The sequence below is a fragment of the Molothrus aeneus genome, chromosome 15, assembly GCF_037042795.1.
Source record: "Molothrus aeneus isolate 106 chromosome 15, BPBGC_Maene_1.0, whole genome shotgun sequence".
Lineage (NCBI taxonomy): Eukaryota > Metazoa > Chordata > Aves > Passeriformes > Icteridae > Molothrus > Molothrus aeneus.
In genome coordinates, this window is record NC_089660.1 from 1,164,742 (window position 1) to 1,179,592 (window position 14,851).

The window sequence follows — 14,851 nt, forward strand, 5'->3', positions numbered from 1 at the left end:
AGGGAGCTGGCACGGGAGTGGTGGAGCCATAGCTGGGAAGGAGAATGTGCCAGGTCCTTGAACCCTCCCACCTGTGGGATCCGCAAGGAAATAGAGGGGAAATAGAGGGGAATAGAGGGGAAAGGTGGATTCTGCGAATCCTGCAGGTCCCAGCTGCTCCTCCTGGCCAAGAGAGGCACCCAGCCCCTGCCTGGCTCGGCTGCTCTGGTGGGCACAGCGTGATGTTCCCATGGCAAACACAAAGCTGGGCAAGACAGGGGGACGAGGACAGCCAACAACACCCACACTTCTTAAACACAGCAGTCACCTTCCCTGTGAGAGCCTGGGCTGTCACTCAAGTCAAAAAAGTGAATTAATGCATGAGCAGGAGATCCAGGTTTCTAATTAAACTGGAAAGTTGGACCGTGTAATGCTGGATTTAGCTGTGCTGTCTCACAACACCTCATTAACCCAGGGCACTCTCTCGTTAGGCTTGTGCTGCTCCGAAACCGCCCCCGCAGGTACGGCTTGACACCCAGCTGGGGAAAAATGTCAACACCTGGTCTGGAAAATAATCCCCGGGGAAGCCACAGTAATTGCTTCAGACAGATGGACAAGCCAGCATTGCCCAGAGAAACCACGCTCACCTCGGGGTGTTTGTCCTTAGCGTGAGAGGCAAAAAAGGAGAGTTATAGGATTTAATAAAACCATTACACGTGAATATCCCTCCTGGTAAGTGCTGCGAGCCCGAGCGTGCTGTGAGAGGGTTGCTGGGCAGGGCCGGGCTGCATCGCGCAAAAAAAGAGAATAAATCAACTCAGGCCCACAGGCTGAGCACACGGGAACGCGCGTCCCCTCCGGGATGCCCGGGAGGCACCGAGGAATAAAGAAAATAAACAAACATCCCCGCAGGCTGCCGCGGGAGCCGCCGCACGCCCGGGAGGTGGCGGTGCCGAGGCACCGGAGCTCGGGCAGCGGGGAGCGGGAGCGGCATCCCCGGCGGAGCTCGGGCATCGCCTCCGGGGCTCGGGCATCGCCTCCGGGGCTCGGGCATCGCCTCCGGGGCTCGGGCATCGCCTCCAGGGCTCGGGCATCCCCGGCGGAGCTCGGGCATCGCCTCCGGGGCTCGGGCATCGCCTCCAGGGCTCGGGCATCCCCTCCGGGGCTCGGGCAGCGGGGAGCGGGAGCGGCATCCCCGGCGGAGCTCGGGCATCGCCTCCGGGGCTCGGGCATCGCCTCCGGGGCTCGGGCATCGCCTCCGGGGCTCGAGCATCCCGGCGGAGCTCGGGCATCCCCTCCGGGGCTCGGGCAGACGGCAGCGGGAGCGGCATCCCCGGCCCCGCCGCTGCCAGCGGGCGCACACGGCAGCGCCAACATCTGGCTCAGCATCTGGAGCGCGAACGGAGCGAGAGGAGCCGGAGCTGCCCCTGCTGCGCCCAGCCCGGGGAGCCCCGCGTGGGGCCGGGGCTGCGGGACCCCCGTGGGGGACAGGAGAGGGGGAGCGGGGACACGGCCCCCCAAAAGCGCTCATCCCACAACGTGGCCTCTCCTTCCTCTTCCTCTCACCCCGTGGCTGCTTTGCCCATGAGACAGAGCTCGGCCCCAAGAGCCAAACCAGCCCGAGGAGGGAGCCTGGAATGGTCTGTCATTAAAGTCTGGGAAGTGATGGGAATCCAAGCAAAAGGAAAGCTTGGGTTTCTGCTGCTTTCCTGCGGTTGGCATGTTGGGAAGGCTGCCGGAGGACACACACAGGATGGGAGCTCTGGGACACAGCGCTGGCCACCACAATCTCGGGCAGCATCGTCCCCTCAGGGGCTCCAGCAAGGACTCAGGAAGGGCCCCAGCCCCAGCCTGGCCCCTGGTGATGCCATCCCTGCAGCTCTCCCTGGCACTGGGCTGTCTCCCCTCCACACACGCTCCCCCAGCGCCCTCCACTGCACCTCAGAGCTCCCTCCCCACTGGCCCGAGCTTCTGCCAAACCATTCTGGGATGTCCTGACTGAGAGAGGCTCTTGGGACAGCACGTCTATTCCCCTTTGTGCCCTGTATCCACTTTTAGAGCCAGTATCTGAAGAACTCCCAAGCTGAGGACGGAGCTGGGGTAAACCTCTGTCCAGAGTAGCAGAACAGTGTAAATCTGTTGGTTAAAGAGGAGTGATTTCCATGAGGAAGGTCCCATTGGGAAGAATGGAGGGATTTGCTGAGCAGAGCCTGCCAAACCTCTGCCCCACAGCATCACCACGGTTCTTGCAGGTTGGGCTCTCCCTCAGCACGTGCAGCAATTTGTTCTGGCTAGTGAGGGTGGCCTGTGGCAAGTGCTAATCCCAGCTCCGGGGTCGAGCCCCTCAGGAGAGGGGAGAGGCCCCCCCTGGCAGCCCTGGCTCCTCCCCAGACGCTGAGCATCCCAAAGCAGCAGCTTTGTGTAATCCCCACACAAAGAGGTGGTCACTGCTAATGGGTTTACCTGCTAATTCTCCCTCCCTTCCTGCCTCTCAGGGTTTTCCCTTCCCACTGGCTCGGTGCTGCAGGAAACTCTGCTTCCCACATTAAGCAGATTGTCTGCAGCAGCACAGGCAAATGCATTTACCCTGCAGAATTCCCCGGCCGTGACACGGCGGCGTTTCCAGGATATGAATCCTCCGTCCCTCACATCCTTCCCTGCCCTGCTTCCTGAGCCATGACACATTTATCAATGTATCACCCGAGGCACAGGGCACCTTCAACCCCTGGCTCCCCAAGCACTTCCCCTGGCACCATCTGCTGTCACCCCAGATGCCCAGAGGGGCCCTGATGCTCGTGGTGACCACCAAACCATCTCCCACCCTCTGCCAGGGCTCATCCCTGCCCAGCACAGCCCCACAGCAGAGGGTCCTGGGGGTGGGTACACTCGGGACAAGCTCAAACACTCCCCACTACCCCAAATTTACTGCTTTCTGCAGAAATTATCCCAACATGGGTTTCCTCCTCCTGCAGGAGGGAAAGTGGGAAGGACATTCACACCCACATGTGCCACAAGCTCAATTAAAAATGGTTTCTAAGCTCAGACTAGCAAATGTTGGCCTAATATGAAGAGGATGGGCTCTATCACAGATAGGCAGGACTCTGGGCAGGAGAATAATTTCCAGGCACAGCCATTGCAGTTACAGCTTGATAACTCAGGCTGCAAGGTTTGTGCTCCTTGGAGAATAAGGCCTCAAGCTCAGGTCCAAGCCCTGCTCTCCAAGGACAGCCCCAGCTTTCCAAAGCAAATCCAAGCACAACTCAAAGCCATCAGAATCTAATTGCTGCTCACTCGAGCACATCCCCCTTGTCACTAAGCATGGAAATTCAACATGTGGGAAGAACTTGCCATAAAAAAATGAAATTCTGTTTATTTTCTTAGCAGGAGTTTGGCCTAAACCCTTCACTTTTGGAAAGAGAGTCAGTAACTCTGTCAATTCTTTTTTTACCCTCCTTTAATTACTTTCTAACCTAAATGAGAACCAAGAGGAAGGCTTGGGGCACTATCACAGCATCGTTGGCCAGATGTACCCTGGCCAAAAATGCGATTCCAAAATGAGACAGAGTGCAATGAATTATAACTAAAACACTGTTTTACCAGTTTTCCTCAGAATCTGGACAAGCTTTTCCCCAATACAAAATAATTTCTTTTCTCTAGCCAAACAACCTGTGTAAGAAGGAGCTTGGGAAGGGCATCCCTGAGGATGTCAGTTGTCACTGCAGATGCTTTGTCCAAAGGAAAAGGCATATGGACATTGTGCACCAGCTTTAGCTCCACCGACACCGTGGGGAAACCCTCAGCCCAGGCTGCTGTGCTGGGGAACAGCTCCTTCACACTCAGGTGTAACTTTCTGAGTGCACCACAGAGTTTACATTGTGTTAAGCCCATCTAGACACAGACCCATTTCCTCCTCCTCCCCAGCCCCGTTATGCTGCTAAGCCCCAGTGATTAACACTGTCTCCAACAAGGAGCAGAGAGCTCCCCATGCTCCTAAACGCCCTCTGTTCCCCCAGCCTGCTCTGGGCTGGGTTTCTGGAACAGATCTTCCTCCCTCCTAATGCTTGGGACACATTAATTCATTCTGTGCCCATGGGATGGGTCCCAGCGTGCACAGAGCAGCTCCATGGTCTGACCTGCTCCCCCAGCCAGTTGTTGTTCCATTCTGTTCCTCCAAACCCTTCAAACCCACCTCTTCTCCTTCCTCACTGAAATGCAGGCTTAGATCTCTTTTTTTTTAGTGAAATCCAGTTTCTGGTGTCCCTCACTGCTCTCTCAGGTCTGCCCACATTCCCAGGCCCTGCTGTCCTGCACTGCCACAGCTCCAGCCCCGCTGCTGCCCACCCATCTCCCAGCTCACCTGCCTCTGTAACCAGCCAGAAATCACACCCCAGAGAAGAGTTAAACCAGCCTGGAGAGTGGCTCCTGCCCCACTTTGCTGCCTGAACACCGTCCAAAAGCAATTCCACAGCACAAAAACCACGGTCAGGAGTGCTGATGTTCCGCAGGGACAGACAGACAGCAGCAGCACCAGCCACCCCGTTCTCTCCAGGATTTTCCCCCAAGGCCATTTCCATTCCTTTTGGGGTTTTCTTGACAGTCTGGGCTGTCCCCCCTGGCAGGCTGTGCTGCCTGGCCCTGTCCCCACACAGTCCTTGTCCCCTTGGGGCACAGGGACCCCAAGGAGGCCAACACAAACTGCCACCGGGACGCCACGCGCAACACTGACAAATCTCCTAATAAGTGTTGAAAAGGAGAAGAAAAGAAGAAATAAAAGGAGCCAGAGGAAGGAATCTGCTCGGGGAACAGCTCCATGTGGGCTTGGCACCAGGGCACTCAGCACATCAGCGCCGAGGGGACGATGGGTCCTGGCCAGACGGAGCTGCTGGCCCCGGCCCCGCAGGGATTCGGCCACTTCAAACGCTGGGGCTGCAGGAATTCTCTGCTGAAAAGGGGCCACACAGCCAGGGATTCCTGAAAAAAGAAAATAGCTGGGTGCTTCCCTCAGCAGGAGCTGGGGGCTGTGGGCAGCATCACCTCAGGTCTCTGTCCCACAGTTATCCCACAGCTTCCCGCCTTTATTTATCCCTTGTGCTTATTTTCTGTACAGTTTGTCCTGAAATATGGCAGTCTGGGCTTTCAAGGCTTTCCTGTCCACTGGGGTACATCCCACATGTGGCATGACAAAGAGATGGAATCAGCCAGTGCCGAGTCTGTGCTCTGGCTTCTGCCAGCTCCACAGAGGCTCTGTGGGCTTTGGGGGTTTTTGTTTCTTGGCCTTTCCCCCCCACCCTCCCTTTTTTTCAACTGAACTTGTGCTTTTAACACTTCCTAGCTTAAATATTTTCAAAAGTTAGAAATAGGAAAAAACAAAAAGCTCCACTGATAACAACTTTTCCAGGTTTTCATAAAAATAGAAGAATCTCTCAGCATGCTGTGGGTGACTGCTGGGATGTGCCAATGGAACAGTGACCACAGATCCTGTTCTGGGGGTGTAACAGTGCTCCCCCACCTCACCAGGACCTTAATTCTGGGCATTTTGGGACAGAGCTGCTCTGTGATGATGACAGCAGGAGGCTCAGCCCCAGCTGGAGCAGTGCCATGACCATCTCCCAGCCCAAGGATCAAGAATGAGAATTAAAAGAAAGAAAGAGAAAAAATAAAACCTCTTTGAAATCAGTTTTAAGTAAACAAAAAATTGATCTCACAAGTTTCAGTAACCACAAGCATAAATTTGGGGTTGGCTGGGCTCTGTTTTGCTTGGGTTCTTCTGCATCATATATGAAGCCTATTTTAGGATGAATTGCTTGAGCAGTTGAGCACACCACCAGGGCCAGCATGCACTGCACAGTCACCCAGGAGCCACTGCTGTCCCCATGGCCACGGGGACAGGGACAGGCAGAGCTGGTCTGGAGGGCAAACGAAACCTCCCATCCCTTGGGCTCCTGCTGCCAGGGCAAGCTCTGGCACGAGTTCTCCCTCTCAGCCTCTCCTGCTGCTGGCCACGTTCTCAGGAGCCCCAGGCTGCGGGGGACGAGCTCGGAGCTCTGGGGTGGATGGAGCCCAGTGCAGAAGCCCAGGTCCAGCACAGAACAGTGCAGGCTGCTGTGAAATCAAAGCAGGAATTGCCAGGGCTCACACATCAGTGCTGAGGCTGGAGGCCACACACAGCTGGGGCCTTACCCACCCCGACAAAACCAGCAAATCAAACTCACACCTATAAAACACCCGCAGCTCATCCCCAAGTGTTCTGCATTTAAAGAATGGCTGCTGTTATCTTCCAAAACTCCCTGATTAAAATCCATGTCTAACTGGCATGGCTGCAGGTTGGCTGTGTTTATCCACTCACTCTGAGTGAGCTGCTCAGTTTTCCAGAATCCCAACACAGAAACTCCCCACAGAGATGAACAGGACGTGCTTTTAGTGGTTTAGCAACTGTGCATCCTGTGTGTCCTTCGTGACAGCCACGAGCCCCACCACGGCTCCCTCACGCTGCTTTGAGCACATCTGCACTTCTGGGGTAATTCAATATAAATATATATTTATATCAGGTCCAGCAGTTGGACTCAATGATCCCTGTGGGTCCCTTCCAACACAGGATATTCCATGATTCTGTGATATATTTGTCATACATTCAGGAAGGCTGGCTTTTCAAAGTCTTGCAGGGCTTGGAACCAGCAACGATTATAATCAGGAAAAGAGCAGAGTGAGACATCTCCCAGCTTTTTATGGAATAAAAGTCCCATTTCTATCTTTATAGGGATAGATCTGATGTTAAACTCATGCTACATGAATACAGGGGAAAAAAAAATCAGGATTCTACAAAGAAAATTCCACCCTATTGTTGTCAGATTTTAACATTTCAAGACAGGTAGGAAAAGTATCTGGATTTTCTGTGGAAAGAGCCTGGCCTGCAGAAGCACACAGAGGAGATCACATGGAGACACCAGGGCCAGGGCAGCACCTCACCTCACTCACCAAAGACAGATCAGGTGAGAGCATCACCTTGCACAGAACTTGGATCTCTTCCCCCCACAACAGCAACCCCAACCCCTGTGTGGCTTTTGTGCATGCCTGGGTGGAAAGAATAATTCCAATTATCCATTAGCTGTGATTATTTGGCATTAGTGAGCTTCTGTATTTTGCTGCTGCCATGGTTGGCTGAGGAAGCCTGAGGATGGCCCAGGAGGACTCTTAAGTGTGGTTCCTATCAAGATATTAAAATTTTTGATACTTTTTATGCTTCTGCCAATTTTATTCAAATCTAATAGATCTTAATCTCTCTATCAGCAGCATCTGCACTGCTGTGAGAGAGCAGCACCTCTGTGGACAGATGTGAGGGGGCACAGGGAACAAAGCCCCCGTCCCCAGGGCTTGTCCTCCCTGGCCCTGCAATGTCCTACTCCAGAGCACAGGAGCTGTAGCCACCTGCTGCCAGCGGGAAATGACAATGACAGGGAGAAAAGGCAGATTTTATTGTGTCTGGAGAGCTGCAGCCCCGTGAAGCTGAAGTATTTAAATAGACAAGAATCTTTTGTCCAGGAAACTGAGCACTAATAATAACATTTCCTCCCGCAAAGAAGGCTTCTTCCCAGCTGCTTTCCACGGTCTCTGCCTCCTCCTGTTCCCTGGCACTGTCCCAGACCTTGTCACCCCCCTTTCCCCTCTCAGGCTACAGAACACCCCACGGTTTTCCAGGCTGCCTTCACTCCACTCCTCAGCTCTCCCTCCTCCACCAAACATCCGGATTTTCTATTTGATTCCCTGCTCTGTTTTCTCCTCCAGGCTGCCTTGGCAAGCACACACCAGAAAGAGGAAGCCTCTCCTCTGGATCTGGTGCCCAGAGCCAGGGCACACCCCAGTTCCCCCCTCCTTACTGGGAGAGCTGGTCCTGCTCATCCCACCCAGAGGGCACAGGGCACCAGCACAGAGCCACCACCTGCACCTTTTCCCAAATGCCCACAGCTTCCCAAAGCTATGGGGGAATTTTCCAAGGATGAAAGAGGACCCAGCCCAACATTCCATCTGCTCATCAACTTTCCAAACCCTGGCCAGAGCATGGAGGTACTCCAGCTCTCCAACCAGCTACAAATCATTGAATTATTCATTCATTTCCTATGGGCACTCTTCCCAAGCCAGCCCTAAAGAAAATCCACCCCAGGACACCAGTCCTGTGCGTGGGTGTTGGGATCACTGCTGTGGCAGCAGAAAGAGACTTGGGGCAGCTGGGTACCTCACCAAGGGAAGACGGGAATTTCCTGGAGCAAAGACCAAGCCGTGATCTGTTCCTGCCAGCACAGAACAATGTGCTGGAGGAGCCAGCAGCCATCCTCTGGAGAGCAGAGCTGTGCTTCCCATCCTCCCCTCTGGAGCAGCACCCCTGTCCCCATGGCTGGGTTAAACAGCAGGGCTGGGTCCCCTGGGAGCATCCCACGGGACAGGAGCCAGCCCTGCAGCCTCCTGCTGGGACAAAACAATGTGAAGGAAAGATGGATGGTCAGAAACGAGATCTTTAGGAAATCAGGTCTTACCTGGAGGAAATGTGGGGCTGAGGGAGCCGTGTCTGGGCTGGAAAGGAGGGGTCAGAGCAGGGGGCTGTGGCTGCTCAGAGATCTCAGCTCAAATCCCTCAATATCCTGCTGCTGCCAGGGGACCAGAGTCTCAGCAGAACCTGCACAAGGTGACAAATCTGAAAACCAAAGTGCTGGGTAACAGGAGGAATAGAAACAAATGAGCAAAAATAACAGGGTTTAATGAAAATATATTTTGTTTCCATCTTAAAGAAGGGGAAGAGATAGAACAATTCTTATCCATAGCTCAACATATTTATTGGAATTAATTTAAGAGCAGAAAATTCACAGACAGAAAAAATATTGTTCAATCATGACTGAAGTATCCTGACAGTGTTGGTGAAATACTTTGTTGGTTCTAGTAAAATAAATTGGATTTTATGGTGATTTGATCTCTTGAGTTCAACAGGACCACATCCCTACCCTGCACCCTCAAGGCAGCCTCAGAGCAGAGGATGGGTGTGGAGTCAGGAAAGCTGCAAAATATTAACAAAAATATTGAAATTAGGGTCCAGGTTTCCATACACAAAACCCTAAAGAAACTGGATCCCAAGTGCCAGTTTTTAATTAAATACCAGCTTGGAATATTATAAAAATCCAGGAAGTAACATGTAATTATGCATCTACAAAGCTGATGACTCAAATTATTCTATTGATTTGAAATACAGTGTGTCCAAATGCATTTTACATATGTAATAAACTTGTTAGCTTAATAAATATGTGGAGACAATATTGAAATTTGTGTCTGATTTTAGAAACAAGTGGCTAAATCCCTGACCCATTCGTCTGCATGAGAAAAGTGAAACAAAGGCTTCACTCCTTTTATTTTATTTCATTCTTATAGAAGTAATGATTTAGGAAATGTACATTATCATCAACTCTGTAATCACCATCCTGAGTCTGTAATTCCATGAGGGAAGCCTGCACTGCACATAAACTAAGCCCACTGGGGGCTGTTGAAGCTTAAGTTCCTTAAGAATTATTTTTAAATTCCTCTCCATCAGGGATGTTATAAGCAATGAGAGCAGCTGCAAGTGTGGTTTTTTAGGAAATGTTCTCCCAGCTTGTTCTAGAAAAGCTGCTTGAAAGGTCGTGGTGCTGAGCCTGTGGTGCCTGGCCTGGCTGGTATAACAGAACTGCATTTTAGCTGGCATCTGGCTGAGCTTATATTTTCATTTGTAAAAACTGAAAAATTCTTGGAAGAACTCCACAGCCTACCAAAAAAAATGTTCTTCTTGAAAAGGAGTTAGAAGTTAATGATAATTCCACTTTGGGCAGGAAGGAAGGGTTTAGGCTGGATGTCCCTGGGTGAGTGGGGAGGATGTTAAACCACAGCCCTGCTCAGGTCCCACTCCCAGCCCAGGCTCTGCTCAACAGGACAAAACCTCCCCTTTCCAGGAGATTCATTAAACATCTTCCACAGAACCAAATTACTTCTATAAACACTAAGTAATTCTGGATATGGGAAAACTTTCTGAATGGAGCTCTAATCCAGCTTTTCCTTTGATACATCCTTAGAAGAAACCTCAAATATGAACTCCTGAGAAATGTAGACAAAATCATGAAAAAGCTGAGACATCCTGGATGTACAATGTACTTCATAAGTATTTTTATATCCCTTATGCCAGAGATACAGGGAAACAGTCACAGACATCACAGTAAAACTCAAATTCTCATTTATCCCCACATTTAGCTACAGCCTGGGTACACTTCTGCTTAGACTGTGTATTTGTTGAAAATATATATCTATTTAACAATCTTAATGAGCTTTGGAGTGATCCTATGTTGGGAAAAGAGCAGGTCACTATTCAGAAGGACTTACTACACATGAAAAAGGCTGGAGCTCTGGGAATAACCAAAGGGGAGCTGTACAAGGACAGCTGAACGACCTCTCCTCTGCACAGAGGGAAAAACCTGCCATGCAATTCACTTCTTTCCAATAAATGTCCAGATATAACATGGTTAACATGGATTAGCAAAGGTTTAGAGTCCTAGAATCCAGCTTTACTCCATCTATTTCTTCACCGACATAAATCATGGAATCACATAGAACTGGGGAATTGCTAAGGTTGAAAAAGAACCCCTGAGATCAGATTCAACCATCAGCACCATCATGTTCACCACCAAACCATGTCCTTGAGTGCCAGATCTACATATTTTTTGAACACTTCCAGAGGTGATGACTCCACCACTGCCCTGGGCAGACTGTTCCAATGCTTGACAAACCTTTCCATGAAAAAATTTTCCTAATGTCCAACCTAAACCTTCCCTGGTGCAACTTGAGGACGTTTCATCTTGTCCTGAAGAACCTCAGGACAGACACGGGACTTTTGCAGCTCCACAGCCTTATACCAGGACTTATGCACCATACAGAAATCCTCTCCATCAGGTGCAGAGCGGGGCAGAACCTCACCAGCTCCTGCCATGGACCTGGGACATGTCCAGCTCTGCTGAACCTCAAACCAGGCTACCTGAGGGATCATCACCTTGGGAGAGGGGAGTGAAAATGAGATGGATGTGTCCTGCTAATGCCTTTGCCAAAACCCCACATGAGCTGGGATGTGCACATCAAAAGCCCTGACTGTCCCTTGTCCCCTGCAGAGCTCTGGAGCTGCACCACGTCCCGTGCTCATAAATGTTTCATTGCACTTCTGGAAAACAGGCGCTGCTTTTGAGCAGTCTATGAAACAATATTGTAAACAGCTCAGCTATTCTCCCCTCTGGCCTGGGCAGAGCCAAGAACAATGTGAATTCAGGGATGAAAACCCTTGGCCTTGGGCATCCCCATCCAGGGATGCTCAGCGTTGCCTTCCCGCTGCACCAGGGAGAGGTGATGGGGCTGGATGGACGTCAAGGCACAAAATCAGCCAGGCAAGAGAGAGGGCTTAAAGTGAGCAAGCCCACAGTGGACAGGGATTGCAGGATTTAAGCTGGAGCCAGTGAACACCCAGGGTTGGATGCGCCCGCCTGAAAAACAAAAAAAAATCCAATAAAATGGGCAGATGGTCCTGGAGACGAGGGGGGAAGGGGGGCTGGAAACAAGGAAACCAGATATTAAAAAATGTAAATGAGAGGGAAATTATAAAAAGCATAAAGCTCCTGTCCCTGAGGGAACAGCTGTGTATGCTAATCCCTCCTGGGCTGCTCCTTTTGGATCTCCCTTCCTTCCTTCCTCCGTCCCTCTCTAATAGCTCCCTTGTTCCTGCTGGACAAAACCGGCCCTTTGTGGCTGCTCTCAGAACAACATTAAAAACAGGAATAGGGAAATTGTAAACAGGAGGCTTTTGGCCTACAGGCCAAGGCACACACCGGCCTCTGAGGTCTACTTCATGCTAAGCAAAGAAACAGATCTTTGTTGCTAAAGGGATTAGGGCTGCGGGATTTGGGAGGCTCGGCAGAGGCATTCAGCTGGCCTGAAGTGGGGGCTTTGTAAAGAGATACCTCCATTATGGCCCCGCCAGCGGAAACGGCCCCGCTCTTTATGCACCGGGGAAATGCGATATTGTTGGGGGCTGAAGGGCTCTCCTGAACGGCCCTGCCTGCTCAATGGCAAATTCTTTCCCTGCTAAATAGATGGGGGGTAATTACCTTTGCTGGGGGGCAGGGAAAATGCCCATCTTTAACCCTTAGGTGCTGCAGTAAGAGGCACCACAGCAGAGCCTGCGGTTGCAATGGGTTTCCAGATGAGCATCCACCACCCTTTGTTGTGTCTCGAATTCCTCCTCAAGCAAATAAGCACATAAAATATCCACCACCTGCATCATCCCAAGGTTCCCTTAGGCCACCTTTGCTCCCAGAGGGCCAATAACCCACAGCACAAACCCCAGCCCAGCCCTTGACCAGAACCATCCATAGCACCAAATCTTCCCACTGCCCAGGGTTAGTGCCCTGCCAGGGGCTTGTGGTAGGGGTTTTGGCTGGGGATGGCCTTTTTCTCTCTATTTTTTTTTTCTGTTTTAGAAATAATCAACCAACTCCTTCCTGCTGAACAATAACCTACATTCAGGTTTGCATTAAGATTATCCCTCAGTTGCACACAGCCCACACCACCTCTATGTAAGTATTATGGATTTTTCCATGGTTGGCTTCTAATTAAATTCCCCAGCTGAGCTCAAGAGCCACGGGAGGATAGGCATGCTTACAAACAGCATGGTACTGCCAGCCCCTGTGCTTCCAGTGGGAATCTCTCCTGGGAAAGAGAGCAGGGAGCACTGAGCCTGCACAGCTGAGCCCTCTCTGTCATCACAAACGTGCTGCCCTCGTGTATGTGGGGTGTGGGGCAGCCAGCCACGGGTGGTCACACTTCTCTTAGTGGTACCTAAGAATTACTCCTCCTTTTCCCCCAAAACCGAGAGTGTTCGCAACTGGAAGGGGCTCTGCTCTGGAAAAAGAACAGAAGTTGACTCCAGAATTTAGAAAGGAGAATAAATACAAAATTATTTGCCTTGGGGGCTGTTGGACGAGAGATTCTGCTCTCAGGCTGTTCCAGTGCTGCCAGTGACCTGCTGTTGGCTGTCACCTCTGCCACCACCCCTCTGCTACCCATCCTTCTCCAGTGCCACCAGGGCGTCCTGTGGGGAGAGGGAAGGGAAGAGCTGGGTATGATGGCACTGTTCTAAGCATTCCAATTTTCAATGACACAAACTGGTCATATTGGTATAAAGTTCCTTAAAACCCATTCATTTGAAGTTTACAGGTTGGCCTGATAATAAAAGCCAACTAGCATGCAATCCATCTTTAATTTTTTTTTCAGGCACTGCCTAAATTTCAGTCTTCTCCTTTTTGGCTCTAGTTTCAAACTCTCTTCCCAGGAAAATGTTTGTAAAAATAATTTGCTATAATTAGAAAAACGTTTCATTGGAAATTCATTACTGGAAGCCTGTCCTGCCCTGGAGCAGGGCAGGCTCCAGGACACCTCTTCTGGTGACATGCTCCTACTGAACTGACAACCCAAGAGATGCCCATGTTTGTGTTACAGGAGCTGGGCTTGAGCTCCAGCTCCCAGAATCAAAGGATTATGTGTGGTTTGCTACATCTATTAAAGAGATCTGTTGATTCCAGTCCCTGTGCCTGGTGGGAGTCCTGACTCCCAACGAGAATGGGAATAACAAGAGCAGGATATCTGTTATTTTGAGGGTATTTAGTGTGATACCTGCTCAGGTATAGCAGTGCCACTGAGAGCTGGGGCTGTACCTGTTTCTAGAACTCAGTATTTGGCCTCAAACACGGACACAGCCTCTGCATCCTGCCCTGGGTAACCTGGGAGCCATCACCCTTCAGGAGAAGGGGGAACATCATTGTTCAAACTCAGTGAGTTTGGGTGAGGTCACTAATCCCAGCCAATGCCTGAGTTTTAGGGGTGCAGTGCTCTGAGTGAGGAGCTCTGCTCTGCCAGGCTCCCTCTGGGGTCAGCACAAAGGCTTCCCAGGACTGGAAACCAGAATTCCAGCCAGAGATGAGCATTCCCTTCATATCCCTCTCTGCACTCCTCTGCTCCGATGCAGAGCCCTTGGGATCCAGCATCTCCCACATCTCCCCCACGCTGCTGCAGCACAAATCCCTCTGCTCCCCCCATGCCAAGATTCACCCCAGCAAGGAAAGCACAGCTCGGTCATGTTGGTTACAAAGGGAAATGGCACAAATCCCTCTGCTCCCCCATCCCAGAGCTTCACCCCAGCAAGGAAAGCACAGCTCGGTCATGTTGGTTACAAAGGGAAATGGCACAAATCCCTCTGCTCCCCCCATGCCAGAGCTTCACCCCAGCAAGGAAAGCACAGCTTGGTCACGTTGGTTACAAAAGGAAATGGCACAAATCCCTCTGCTCCCCCCATGCCAGAGCTTCACCCCAGCAAGGAAAGCACAGCTCGGTCATGTTGGTTACAAAGGGAAATGGCACAAATCCCTCTGCTCCCCCATCCCAGAGCTTCACCCCAGCAAGGAAAGCACAGCTTGGTCACGTTGGTTACAAAGGGAGATGACACAAAAAGGCAACCCCTGATCACATCCCTCTGAGCTGGGACTCTGAGATATGAGCATCCCTTCAGTTCTGGGACTTTCCACACACAGAGAAAAAGCTGGAGGGGCTGAGGGATGGCAACTCTCTGACCAATTACAGAGTAATTAAAAGGCCCAGCAAGAAAGCTTTGCATATGGACTTCAATTATTACACCACAGTCCTGCCAGAAAAACACAAAAGAGGATCTTGGGCAGCTCAGAGGATGCATATGGCTTGTGTAGGTGGAGAGACCTAAGAGACTGTTACTCTGGGTAGGAAGTGGATTTTCCCTCTCCTGTAATCTTGTTAA